We start from the raw sequence: 15,334 nt of genomic DNA on the forward strand, positions 1-15,334 counted from the left end.
TCTCTTTGTAATCGGAGGATATTTCTTTGGCCCTATAGTCTTCAATGGGATCTGAAATACCTGTTCTCAGATTCCACAGAAATAAGGCTAGCAAAGAGATCCACGATATACAGATGTAACTCTGTGAGATGAATGAACAGAACACTAAGCAGTTTCTCAGAAAGCTTTTTTCCAGATTTCATCTGAGGATATTTCCTTTTTCACCATAGCCCTCTATGGGCTTCCAAATATCACTTTGCCAATTCCACAAGAACTTTCTTAGCGAAAGGCTTCTTGAGGGGAAAGCTGTAACTCTGTGAGATGATTTCACAGAGCACAAAGAAGTTTCTCAGAAAGCTTCTTTCTCTTTGTAATCGGAGGATATTTCCTTTGGCCGCATAGTCTTCAATGGGATCTGAAATACCTGTTCTCAGATTCCACAGAAATAAGGTTAGCAAAGAGATCCACGAAATACAGATGTAACTCGGTGAGATGAATTAGCAGAACGCTAAGCAGTTTCTCAGAAAGCTTCTTTCCAGATTTCATCTGAGGATATTTCCTTTCTCACCATAGCCCTCTATGGGCTTCCAAATATCACTTTGCCAATTCCACAAGAACTGTCTTAGCGAAAGGCTTCTTGAGGGGAAAGCTGTAACTCTGTGAGATGATTTCACAGGACACAAAGAACTTCCTCAGAAAGCTTCTTTCTCTTTGTAATCAGAGGATATTTCCTTTGGCCCTATAGTCTTCAAAGGGATCTGAAACACCTGTTCTCAGATTCCACAGAAATAAGGCTAGCAAAGAGATCCACGAAATACAGATGTAACTCTGTGAGATGAATTACCCGAACACTAAGCAGTTTCTCAGAAAGCTTTTTTCCAGATTTCATCTGAGGATATTTCCTTTTTCACATTGCCCTCTATGGGCTTCCAAATATCACTTTGCCAATTCCACAAGAACTGTCTTAGCGAAAGGCTTCTTGAGGGGAAAGCTTTAACTCTGTGAGATGATTTCACAGAACGCCAAGAAGTTTCTAAGAAAGCTTCTTTCTCTTTGTTATCGGAGGATATTTCCTTTGGCCCTAAGGTCTTTAATGGGATCCGAAATATCTGTTCTCAGATTCCACAGAAATAAGGCTAGCAAAGAGATCCACGAAATACAGATGTAACTCTGTGAGATGAATTAACGGAACACTAAGGAGTTTCTCAGAAAGCTTCTTTCCAGATTTCATCTGAGGATATTTCCTTTTTCACCATAGCGCTCTATGGGCTTCGAAATTTCACTTTGCCAATTCCACAAGAATTGTCTTAGCGAAAGGCTTCTTGAGGGGAAAGCTGTAACTCTGTGAGATGATTTCACAGAACGCCAAGAAGTTTCTCAGAAAGCTTCTTTCTCTTTGTTATCGGAGGATATTTCCTTTGGCCCTATAGTCTTCAAAGGGATCCGAAATATCTGTTCTCAGATTCCACAGAAATAAGGCTAGCAAAGAGATACACGAAATACAGATGTAACTCTGTGAGATGAATTAACCGAACACTAAGCAGTGTCTCAGAAAGCTTCTTTCCCGATTTCATCTGAGGATATTTCCTTTCTCACCGTAGCCCTCTATGGGTTTCCAAATATCACATTGCCAATTCCACAAGAACTGTCTTAGCGAAAGGCTTCTTGAGGGGAAAGCTGTAACTCTGTGAGATGATTTCACAGAACACAAAGAAGTTTCTAAGAAAGCTTCTTTCTCTTTGTAATCGGAGGATATTTCTTTGGCCCTATAGTCTTCAATGGGATCTGAAATACCTGTTCTCAGATTCCACAGAAATAAGGCTAGCAAAGAGATCCACGATATACAGATGTAACTCTGTGAGATGAATGAACAGAACACTAAGCAGTTTCTCAGAAAGCTTTTTTCCAGATTTCATCTGAGGATATTTCCTTTTTCACCATAGCCCTCTATGGGCTTCCAAATATCACTTTGCCAATTCCACAAGAACTGTCTTAGCGAAAGGCTTCTTGAGGGGAAAGCTGTAACTCTGTGAGATGATTTCACAGAGCACAAAGAAGTTTCTAAGAAAGCTTCTTTCTCTTTGTAATCGGAGGATATTTCCTTTGGCCGCATAGTCTTCAATGGGATCTGAAATACCTGTTCTCAGATTCCACAGAAATAAGGTTAGCAAAGAGATCCACGAAATACAGATGTAACTCGGTGAGATGAATTAACTGAACACTAAGCAGTTTCTCAGAAAGCTTCTTTCCAGATTTCATCTGAGGATATTTCCTTTCTCACCATAGCCCTCTATGGGCTTCCAAATATCACTTTGCCAATTCCACAAGAACTGTCTTAGCGAAAGGCTTCTTGAGGGGAAAGCTGTAACTCTGTGAGATGATTTCACAGGACACAAAGAACTTCCTCAGAAAGCTTCTTTCTCTTTGTAATCAGAGGATATTTCCTTTGGCCCTATAGTCATCAAAGGGATCTGAAACACCTGTTCTCAGATTCCACAGAAATAAGGCTAGCAAAGAGATCCACGAAATACAGATGTAACTCTGTGAGATGAATTACCCGAACACTAAGCAGTTTCTCAGAAAGCTTTTTTCCAGATTTCATCTGAGGATATTTCCTTTTTCACATTGCCCTCTATGGGCTTCCAAATATCACTTTGCCAATTCCACAAGAACTGTCTTAGCGAAAGGCTTCTTGAGGGGATAGCTTTAACTCTGTGAGATGATTTCACAGAACGCCAAGAAGTTTCTCAGAAAGCTTCTTTCTCTTTGTTATCGGAGGATATTTCCTTTGGCCCTATAGTCTTCAATGGGATCCGAAATATCTGTTCTCAGATTCCACAGAAATAAGGCTAGCAAAGAGATCCACGCAATACAGATGTAACTCTGTGAGATGAATTAACAGATCACTAAGCAGTTTCTCAGAAAGCTTCTTCCAGATTTCATCTCAGATTATTTCCTTTTTCACCATAGCCCTCTATGGGCTTCCAAATATCACTTTGCCAATTCCAAAAGAACTGTCTTAGCGAAAGGTTTCTTGAGGGGAAAGCTGCAACTCTGTGAGATGATTTCACAGAACACAAAGAAGTTTCTAAGAAAGCTTCTTTCTCTTTGTAATCGGAGGATAGTTCCTTTGGCCCTATAGACTTCAATTGGATCTGAAATACCTGTTCTCAAATTCCACAGAAATAAGGCTAGCAAAGAGATCCACGAAATACAGATGTAACTCTGTGAGATGAATTAACAGAACACTAAGGAGTTTCTCAGAAAGCTTCTTTCCAGATTTCATCTGAGGATATTTCCTTTTTCACAATAGCGCTCTATGGGCTTCGAAATATCACTTTGCCAATTCCACAAGAATTGTCTTAGCGAAAGGCTTCTTGAGGGGAAAGCTGTAACTCTGTGAGATGATTTCACAGAACGCCAAGAAGTTTCTCAGAAAGCTTCTTTCTCTTTGTTATCGGAGGATATTTCCTTTGGCCCTAAGGTCTTTAATGGGATCCGAAATATCTGTTCTCAGATTCCACAGAAATAAGGCTAGCAAAGAGATCCACGAAATACAGATGTAACTCTGTGAGATGAATTAACGGAACACTAAGGAGTTTCTCAGAAAGCTTCTTTCCAGATTTCATCTGAGGATATTTCCTTTTTCACCATAGCGCTCTATGGGCTTCGAAATTTCACTTTGCCAATTCCACAAGAATTGTCTTAGCGAAAGGCTTCTTGAGGGGAAAGCTGTAACTCTGTGAGATGATTTCACAGAACGCCAAGAAGTTTCTCAGAAAGCTTCTTTCTCTTTGTTATCGGAGGATATTTCCTTTGGCCCTATAGTCTTCAAAGGGATCCGAAATATCTGTTCTCAGATTCCACAGAAATAAGGCTAGCAAAGAGATACACGAAATACAGATGTAACTCTGTGAGATGAATTAACCGAACACTAAGCAGTGTCTCAGAAAGCTTCTTTCCAGATTTCATCTGAGGATATTTCCATTCTCACCGTAGCCCTCTATGGGCTTCCAAATATCACTTTGCCAATTCCACAAGAACTGTCTTAGCGAAAGGCTTCTTGAGGGGAAAGCTGCAACTCTGTGAGATGATTTCACAGAACACAAAGAAGTTTCTAAGAAAGCTTCTTTCTCTATGTAATCGGAGGATAGTTCCTTTGGCCCTATAGACTTCAATGGGATCTGAAATACCTGTTCTCAAATTCCACAGAAATAAGGCTAGCAAAGAGATCCACGAAATACAGATGTAACTCTGTGAGATGAATTAACAGAACACTAAGGAGTTTCTCAGAAAGGTTCTTTCCAGATTTCATCTGAGGATATTTCCTTTTTCACCTTAGCGCTCTAAGGGCTCGAAATATCACTTTGCCAATTCCACAAGAATTGTCTTAGCGAAAGGCTTCTTGAGGGGAAAGCTGTAACTCTGTGAGATGATTTCACAGAACAAAATGAAGTTTCTCAGAAAGCTTCTTTCTCTTTGTTATCGGAGGATATTTCCTTTGGCCCTATGTTCTTTAATGGGATCCGAAATATCTGTTCTCAGATTCCACAGAAATAAGGCTAGCAAAGAGATCCACGAAATACAGATGTAACTCTGTGAGATGAATTAACAGAACACTAAGCAGTTTCTCAGAAAGCTTCTTTCCAGATTTCATCTGAGGATATTTCCTTTTTCACCATAGCCCTCTATGGGATTCCAAATATCACTTTGCCAATTCCACAAGAACTCTATTAGCGAAAGGCTTCTTGAAGGGAAAGCTGTAACTCTGTGAGATGATTTCACAGAACGAAAGAAGTTTCTCAGAAAGCTTCTTTCTCTTTGTTATCGGAGGATATTTCCTTTGGTCCTATAGTCTTCAAAGGGATCCGAAATATCTGTTCTCAGATTCCACAGAAATAAGGCTAGCAAAGAGATACACGAAATACAGATGTAACTCTGTGAGATGAAATAACCGAACACTAAGCAGTTTCTCAGAAAGCTTCTTTCCAGATTTCATCTGAGTATATTTCCTTTTTCACCATAGCCCTCTATGGGCTTCCAAATATCACTTTCCCAATTCCACAAGAACTGTCTTAGCGAAAGGCTTCTTGAGGGGAAAGCTGTAACTCTGTGAGATGATTTCACAGAACACAAAGAAGTTTCTAAGAAAGCTTCTTTCTCTTTCTAATCAGAGGATATATCCTTTGGCCCTATAGTCTTCAATGGGATCTGAAAAACCTGTTCTCAGATTCCACAGAAATAAGGCTAGCAAAGATATCCACGAAATACAGATGTAACTCTGTGAGAAGAATGAACAGAACACTAAGCAGTTTCTCAGAAAGCTTCTTTCCAGATTTCATCTGAGGATATTTCCTTTTTCACCATAGCCCTCTATGGGCTTCCAAATATCACTTTGACAATTCCACAAGAACTGTCTTAGTGAAAGGCTTCTTGACGGGAAAGCTGTAACTCTGTGAGATGATTTCACAGAACGCCAAGAAGTTTCTCAGAAAGCTTCTTTCTCTTTGTTATCGGAGGATATTTCCTTTGGCCCTTTTGTCTTCAATAGGATCCGAAATATCTGTTCTCAGATTCCACAGAAATAAGGCTAGCAAAGAGATCCACGGAATACAGATGTAACCCTTTGAGATGAATTAACAGATCACTAAGCAGTTTCTCAGAAAGCTTCTTTCCAGATTTCATCTGAGGGTATTTCCTTTTTTACCATAGCCCTCTATGGGCTTCCAAATATCACTTTGCCAATTCCACAAGAACTGTCTTAGCGAAAGGCTTTTTGAGAGGAATGCTGTAACTCCGTGAGATGATTTCACAGAACACAAAGAAGTTTCTAAGAAAGCTTCTTTCTCTTTGTAATCGGAGGATAGTTCCTTTGGCCCTATAGACTTCAATGGGATCTGAAATACCTGTTCTCAAATTTCCCAGAAATAAGGCTAGCAAAGAGATCCACGAAATACAGATGTAACTCTGTGAGATGAATTAACAGAACACTAAGCAGTTTCTCAGAAAGCTTCTTTCCAGATTTCATCAGAGGATATTTACTTTTTCACCATAGCCCTCTATGGGCTTCCAAATATCACTTTGCCAATTCCACAAGAACTGTCTTATCGAAAGGCTTCTTGAGGGGAAAGCTGTAACTCTGTGAGATGATTTCACAGAACGCAAAGAAGTTTCTCAGAAAGATTCTTTCTCTTTGTTATCGGAGGATATTTCCTTTGGCCCCATAGTCTTCAATGGGATCTGAAATACCTGTTCTCAGATTCCACAGAAATAAGGCTAGCAAAGAGATCCACGAAATACAGATGTAACTCTGTGAGATGAATTAACAGAACACTAAGCAGTTTCTCAGAAAGCTTCTTTCCAGATTTCATCTGAGGATATTTCCTTTTTCACCATAGCGCTCTATGGGCTTCGAAATATCACTTTGCCAATTCCACAAGAACTGTCTATCGAAAGGCTTCTTGAGGGGAAAGCTGTAACTCTGTGAGATGATTTCACAGAACGCAAAGAAGTTTCTCAGAAAGCTTCTTTCTCTTTGTTATTGGAGGATATTTCCTATGGCCCTATAGTCTTCAATGGGATCCGAAATATCTGTTCTCAGATTCCACAGAAATAAGGCTAGCAAAGAGATCCACGCAATACTGATGTAACTCTGTGAGATGAATTAACAGAACACTAAGCAGTTTCTCAGAAAGCTTCTTTCCAGATTTCATCTGAGGATATTTCCTTTTTCACCGTAGCCCTCTAGGGGCTTCCAAATATCACTTTGCCAATTCCACAAGAACTGTCTTAGCGAAAGGCTTCTTGAGGGGAAAGCTGTAACTCTGTGAGATGATTTCACAGAACACAAAGAAGTTTCTAAGAAAGCTTCTTTCTCTTTGTAATCAGAGGATATATCCTTTGGCCCTATAGTCTTCAATGGGATCTGAAATACCTGTACTCAGATTCCACAGAAATAAGGCTAGCAAAGATATCCACGAAATACAGATGTAACTCTGTGAGATGAATGAACAGAACACTAAGTAGTTTCTCAGAAAGCTTCTTTCCAGATTTCATCTGAGGATATTTCCTTTTTCACCATAGCCCTCTATGGGCTTCCAAATATCACTTTGACAATTCCACAAGAACTGTATTAGTGAAAGGCTTCTTGACGGGAAAGCTGTAACTCTGTGAGGTGATTTCACAGAACGCCAAGAAGTTTCTCAGAAAGCTTCTTTCTCTTTGTTATCGGAGGATATTTCCTTTGGCCCTATAGTCTTCAATGGGATCCGAAATATCTGTTCTCAGATTCCACAGAAATAAGGCTAGCAAAGAGGTCCACGCAATACAGATGTAACTCTGTGAGATGAATTAACAGATCACTAAGCAGTTTTGCAGAAAGCTTCTTTCCAGATTTCATCTGAGGGTATTTCCTTTTTCACCATAGCCCTCTATGGGCTTCCAAATATCACTTTGCCAATTCCACAAGAACTTTCTTAACGAAAGGCTTCTTGAGGGGAAAGCTGTAACTCTGTGAGATGATTTCACAGAACACAAAGAAGTTTCTAAGAAAGCTTCTTTCTCTTTGTAATCGGAGGATAGTTCCTTTGGCCCAATAGACTTCAATGTGATCTGAAATACCTGTTCTCAAATTCCACAGAAATAAGGCTAGCAAAGAGGTCCACGAAATACAGATGTAACTTTGTGAGATGAATTAACAGAACACTAAGCAGTTTCTCAGAAAGCTTCTTTCCAGATTTCATCTGAAGATATTTCCTTTTTCACCATAGCGCTCTATGGGCTTCGAAATATCACTTTGCCAATTCCACAAGTACTGTCTTATCGAAAGGCTTCTTGAGGGGAAAGCTGTAACTCTGTGAGATGATTTCACAGAACGCAAAGAAGTTTCTCAGAAAGCTTCTTTCTCTTTGTTATCGGAGGATATTTCCTTTGGCCCTATAGTCTTCAATGGGATCCGAAATACCTGTTCTCAGATTCCACACAAATAAGGCTAGCAAAGAGATCCACGAAATACAGATGTAACTCTGTGAGATGTTTTAACAGAACACTAAGCAGTTTCTCAGAAAGCTTCTTTCCAGATTTCATCTGAGGATATTTCCTTTTTCACCATAGCCCTCTATGGGCTTCCAAATATCACTTTGCCAATTCCACAAGAACTGTCTTAGCGAAAGGCTTCTTGTGGGGAAAGCTGTAACTCTGTGATATGATTTCACAGAACACAAAGAATTTTCTAAGAAAGCTTCTTTCTCTTTGTAATCAGAGGATATATCCTTTGTCCCTATAGTCTTCAATGGGATCTGAAATACCTGTTCTCAGATTCCACAGAAATAAGGCTAGCAAAGATATCCACGAATTACGATGTAACTCTTTGAGATGAATGAACAGAACACTAAGCAGTTTCTCAGAAAGCTTCTTTCCAGATTTCATCTGAGGATATTTCCTTTTTCACCATAGCCCTCTATGGGCTTCTGAATATCACTTTGCCAATTCCACAAGAACTGTCTTAGCAAAAGGCTTCTTGAGGGGAAAGCTGTAACTCTGTGAGATGATTTCACAGAACGTCAAGAAGTTTCTCAGAAAGCTTCTTTCTCTTTGTTATCGGAGGATATTTCCTTTGGCCCTATAGTCTTTAATGTGATCCGAAATATCTGTTCTCAGATTCCACAGAAATAAGGCTAGCAAAGAGATCCACGAAATACAGATGTAACTCTGTGAGATGAATTAACAGAACACCAAGCAGTTTCTCAGAAAGCTTCTTTCCAGATTTCATCTGAGGATATTTCCTTTTTCACCATAGCCCTCTATGGGCTTCCAAATATCACTTTGCCAATTCCCCAAGAACTGTCTTAGCGAAAGGCTTCTTGAGGGGAAATCTGTAACTCTGTGAGATGATTTCACAGAACACAAAGAAGTTTCTCAGAAAGATTCTTTCTCTTTGTTATCGGAGGAGATTTCCTTTGGCCCTATAGTCTTCAATGGGATCCGAAATATCTGTTCTCAGATTCCACAGAAATAAGGCTAGCAAAGAGATCCACGCAATACAGATGTAACTCTGTGAGATGAATTAACAGATCACTAAGCAGTTTTTCAGAAAGCTCCTTTCCAGATTTCATCTGAGGGTATTTCCTTTTTCACCATAGCCCTCTAAGGGCTTCCAAATATCACTTTGCCAATTCCACAAGAACTGTCTTATCGAAAGGCTTCTTGAGGGGAAAGCTGTAACTCTGTGAGATGATTTCACAGAACACAAAGAAGTTTCTAAGAAAGTTTCTTTCTCTTTGTAATCGGAGGATAGTTCCTTTGGCCCTATAGACTTCAATGGGATCTGAAAAACCTGTTCTCAAATTCCACAGAAATAAGGCTAGCAAAGAGATCCACGAAATACAGATGTAACTCTGTGAGATGAATTAACAGAACACTAAGCAGTTTCTCAGAAAGCTTCTTTCCAGATTTCATCTGAGGATATTTCCTTTTTCACCATAACGCTCTATGGGCTTCGAAATATCACTTTGCCAATTCCACAAGAATTGTCTTAGCGAAAGGCTTCTTGAGGGGAAAGCTGTAACTCTGTGAGATGATTTCACAGAACGCCAAGAAGTTTCTCAGAAAACTTCTTTCTCTTTGTTATCGGAGATTATTTCCTTTGGCCCTAAGGTCTTTAATGGGATCCGAAATATCTGTTCTCAGATTCCACAGAAATAAGGTTAGCAAAGAGATCCACGAAATACAGATGTAACTCTGTGAGATGAATTAACAGAACACTAAGCAGTTTCTCAGAAAGCTTCTTTCCAGATTTCATCTGAGGATATTTCCTTTTTCATCATAGCCCTCTATGGGCTTCCAAATATCACTTTGCCAATTCCACAAGAACTGTCTTAGCGAAAGGCTTCTTGAGGTGAAAGCTGTATCTCTGTGAGATGATTTCACAGAACACAAAGAAGTTTCTAAGAAAGCTTCTTTCTCTTTGTAATCGGAGGATATTTCTTTGGCCCTATAGTCTTCAATGGGATCTGAAATACCTGTTCTCAGATTCCACAGAAATAAGGCTACCAAAGAGATCCACGAAATACAGATGTAACTCTGTGAGATGAATGAACAGAACACTAAGCAGTTTCTCAGAAAGCTTTTTTCCAGATTTCATCTGAGGATATTTCCTTTTTCACCATAGCCCTCTATGGGCTTCCAAATATCACTTTGCCAATTCCACAAGAACTGTCTTAGCGAAAGGCTTCTTGAGGGGAAAGCTGTAACTCTGTGAGATGATTTCACAGAGCACAAAGAAGTTTCTAAGAAAGCTTCCTTCTCTTTGTTATCGGAGGATATTTCCTTTGGCCCTATAGTCTTCAATGGGATCCGAAATATCTGTTCTCAGATTCCACACAAATAAGGCTAGCAAAGAGATCCACGAAATACAGATGTAACTCTGTGAGATGTTTTAACAGAACACTAAGCAGTTTCTCAGAAAGCTTCTTTCCAGATTTCATCTGAGATATTTCCCTTTTCACCATAGCCCTCTATGTGCTTCCAAATATCACTTTGCCAATTCCACAAGAACTGTCTTAGCGAAAGGCTTCTTGAGGGGAAATCTGTAACTCTGTGAGATGATTTCACAGAACGCAAAGAAGTTTCTCAGAAAGCTTCTTTCTCTTTGTTATCGGAGGATATTTCCTTTGGCCCTATAGTCTTCAAAGGGATCCGAAATATCTGTTCTCAGATTCCACAGAAATTGGGCTAGCAAAGAGATCCACGCAATACAGATGTAACTCTGTGAGATGAATTAACAGAACTCTAAGCAGTTTCTCAGAAAGCTTCTTTCCAGATTTCATCTGAGGATATTTCCTTTTTCACCATAGCCCTCTATGGGCTTCCAAATATCACTTTGCCAATTCCACAAATACTGTCTTAGCGAAAGGCTTCTTGTGGGGAAAGCTGTAACTCTGTGAGATGATTTCACAGAACACAAAGAAGTTTCTAAGAAAGCTTCTTTCTCTTTTTAATCAGAGGATATATCCTTTGTCCCTATAGTCTTCAATGGGATCTGAAATACCTGTTCCCAGATTCCACAGAAATAAGGCAAGCAAAGAGATCCACGAAATACAGATGTAACTCTGTGAGATGAATTAACATAATACTAAGCAGTTTCTCTGAAAGCTTCCTTCCAGATTTCATCTGAGGATATTTCCTTTTCCACCATTGCCCTCTAAGGGCTTCCAAATATCACTTTGCCAATTCCACAAGAACTGTCTTAGCGAAAGGCTTCTTGAGGGGAAATCTGTAACTCTGTGAGATGATTTCACAGAACGCAAAGAAGTTTCTCAGAAAGATTCTTTCTCTTTGTTATCGGAGGAGATTTCCTTTGGCCCTATAGTCTTCAATGGGATCCGAAATATCTGTTCTCAGATTCCACAGAAATAAGGTAGCAAAGAGATCCACGCAATACAGATGTAACTCTGTGAGATGAATTAACAGATCACTAAGCAGTTTTTCAGAAAGCTCCTTTCCAGATTTCATCTGAGGGTATTTCCTTTTTCACCATAGCCCTCTATGGGCTTCCAAATATCACTTTGCCAATTCCACAAGAACTGTCTTATCGAAAGGCTTCTTGAGGGGAAAGCTGTAACTCTGTGAGATGATTTCACAGAACACAAAGAAGTTTCTAAGAAAGCTTCTTTCTCTTTGTAATCGGAGGATAGTTCCTTTGGCCCTATAGACTTCAATGGGATCTGAAAAACCTGTTCTCAAATTCCACAGAAATAAGGCAAGCAAAGAGATCCACGAAATACAGATGTAACTCTGTGAGATGAATTAACAGAACACTAAGCAGTTTCTCAGAAAGCTTCTTTCCAGATTTCATCTGAGGATACTTCCTTTTTCACCATAACGCTCTATGGGCTTCGAAATATCACTTTGCCAATTCCACAAGAATTGTCTTAGCGAAAGGCTTCTTGAGGGGAAAGCTGTAACTCTGTGAGATGATTTCACAGAACACCAAGAAGTTTCCAGAAAGCTTCTTTCTCTTTGTTATCGGAGATTATTTCCTTTGGCCCTAAGGTCTTTAATGGGATCCGAAATATCTGTTCTCAGATTCCACAGAAATAAGGTTAGCAAAGAGATCCACGAAATACAGATGTAACTCTGTGAGATGAATTAACAGAACACTAAGCAGTTTCTCAGAAAGCTTCTTTCAAGATTTCATCTGAGGATATTTCCTTTTTCATCATAGCCCTCTATGGGCTTCCAAATATCACTTTGCCAATTCCACAAGAACTGTCTTAGCGAAAGGCTTCTTGAGGTGAAAGCTGTAACTCTGTGAGATGATTTCACAGAACACAAAGAAGTTTCTAAGAAAGCTTCTTTCTCTTTGTAATCGGAGGATATTTCTTTGGCCCTATAGTCTTCAATGGGATCTGAAATACCTGTTCTCAGATTCCACAGAAATAAGGCTACCAAAGAGATCCACGAAATACAGATGTAACTCTGTGAGATGAATGAACAGAACACTAAGCAGTTTCTCAGAAAGCTTTTTTCCAGATTTCTTCTGAGGATATTTCCTTTTTCACCATAGCCCTCTATGGGCTTCCAAATATCACTTTGCCAATTCCACAAGAACTGTCTTAGCGAAAGGCTTCTTGAGGGGAAAGCTGTAACTCTGTGAGATGATTTCACAGAGCACAAAGAAGTTTCTAAGAAAGCTTCTTTCTCTTTGTAATCGGAGGATATTTCCATTGGCCCCATAGTCTTCAATAGTATCTGGAATACCTGTTCTCAGATTCCACAGAAATAAGGCTAGCAAAGAGATCCACGCAATACAGATGTAACTCTGTGAGATGAATTAACAGAACACTAAGCAGTTTCTCAGAAAGCTTCTTTCCAGATTTCATCTGAGGATATTTCCTTTTTCACCATAGCCCTCTATGGGCTTCCAAATATCACTTTGCCAATTCCACAAGAACTGTCTTAGCGAAAGGCTTCTTGAGGGGAAAGCTGTAACTCTGTGAGATGATTTCACAGAACACAAAGAAGTTTCTCAGAAAGCTTCTTTCTCTTTGTAATCGGAGAATATTTCCTTTGGCCCCATAGTCTTCAAAGGGATCAGAAATACCTGTTCTCAGATTCCACAGAAATAAGGCTAGCAAAGAGATCCACGAAATACAGATGTAACTCTGTGAGATGAATTAACAGAACACTAAGCAGTTTCTCAGAAAGCTTCTTTCCAGCTTTCATCTGAGGATATTTCCTTTTTCACCATAGCGCTCTATGGGCTTCGAAATATCACTTTGACAATTCCACAAGAACTGTGTTAGCGAAAGGCTTCTTGAGGGGAAAGATGTAACTCTGTGAGGTGATTTCACAAAACCCCAAGAAGTTTCTCAGAAAGCTTCTTTCTCTTTGTTATCGGAGGATATTTCCTTTGGCCCTATAGTCTTCAATGGGATCAGAAATACCTGTTCTCAGATTCCACAGAAATAAGGCTAGCAAAGAGATCCACGAAATACAGATGTAACTCTGTGAGATGAATTAACAGAACACTAAGCAGTTTCTGAGAAAGCTTCTTTCCAGATTTCATCTGAAGATATTTCCTTTTTCACCATAGCGCTCTATGGGCTTCGAAATATCACTGTGTAAATTCCACAAGAACTGGCTTATCGAAAGGCTTCTTGAGGGGAAAGCTGTAACTCTGTGAGATGATTTCACAGAACGCAAAGAAGTTTCTCAGAAAGCTTCTTTCTCTTTGTTATCGGAGGATATTTCCTTTGGCCCTATAGTCTTCAATGGGATCCGAATTATCTGTTCTCAGATTCCACACAAAAAAGGCTAGCAAAGAGATCCACGAAATACAGATGTAACTCTGTGAGATGTTTTAACAGAACACTAAGCAGTTTCTCAGAAAGCTTCCTTCCAGATTTCATCTGAGGATATTTCCTATTTCACCATAGCCCTCTATGGGCTTCCAAATATCACTTTGCCAATTCCACAAGAACTGTCTAAGCAAAAGGCTTCTTGAGGGGAAAGCTGTAACTCTGTGAGATGATTTCACAGAACGCAAAGAAGTTTCTCAGAAAGCTTCTTTCTCTTTGTTATCGGAGGATATTTCCTTTGGCCCTATAGTCTTCAAAGGGATCCGAAATATCTGTTCCCAGAATCCACAGAAATAAGGCTAGCAAAGAGATCCACGAAATACAGATGTAACTCTGTGAGATGAATGAACAGAACACTAAGCAGTTTTTCAGAAAGCTTCTTTCCAGATTTCATCTGAGGGTATTTCCTTTTTCACCATAGCCCTCTATGGGCTTCCAAATATCACTTTGCCAATTCCACAATAACTGTCTTATCGAAAGGCTTCTTGAGGGGAAAGCTGTAACTCTGTGAGATGATTTCACAGAACACAAAGAAGTTTCTAAGAAAGCTTCTTTCTCTTTGTAATCGGAGGATAGTTCCTTTGGCCCTATAGACTTCAATGGAATCTGAAATACCTGTTCTCAAATTCCACAGAAATAAGGCTAGCAAAGAGATCCACGAAATACAGATGTAACTCTGTGAGATGAATTAACAGAACAATAAGCAGTTTCTCAGAAAGCTTCTTTCCAGATTTCATCTGAGGATATTTCCTTTTTCACCATAGCGCTCTATGGGCTTCGAAATATCACTTTGCCAATTCCACAAGAATTGTCTTAGCGAAAGGGTTCTGGGGGGGAAAGCTGTAACTCTGTGAGATGATTTCACAGAACGCCAAGAAGTTTCTCAGAAAGCTTCTTTCTCTTTGTTATCGGAGGATATTTCCTTTGGCCCTAAGGTCTTTAATGGGATCCGAAATATCTGTTCTCAGATTCCACAGAAATAAGGCTAGCAAAGAGATCCACGAAATACAGATGTAACTCTGTGAGATGAATTAACAGAACAATAAGCAGTTTCTCAGAAAGCTTCTTTCCAGATTTCATCTGAGGATATTTCCTTTTTCATCATAGCCCTCTATGGGCTTCCAAATATCACTTTGCCAATTCCACAAGAACTGTCTTAGCGAAAGGCTTCTTGAGGGGAAAGCTGTAACTCTGTGAGATGATTTCACAGAACACAAAGAAGTTTCTAAGAAAGCTTCTTTCTCTTTGTAATCGGAGGATATTTCTTTGGCCCTATAGTCTTCAATGGGATCTGAAATACCTGTTCTCAGATTCCACAGAAATAAGGCTAGCAAAGAGATCCACGAAATACAGATGTAACTCTGTGAGATGAATGAACAGAACACTAAGCAGTTTCTCAGAAAGCTTCTTTCCAGATTTCATCTGAGGATATTTCCTTTTTCACCATAGCCCTCTATGGGCTTCCAAATATCACTTTGCCAATTCCACAAGAACTG

The sequence above is a fragment of the Macaca mulatta genome, chromosome 10, assembly GCF_049350105.2.
Source record: "Macaca mulatta isolate MMU2019108-1 chromosome 10, T2T-MMU8v2.0, whole genome shotgun sequence".
Classification (NCBI taxonomy): Eukaryota; Metazoa; Chordata; class Mammalia; order Primates; family Cercopithecidae; genus Macaca; species Macaca mulatta.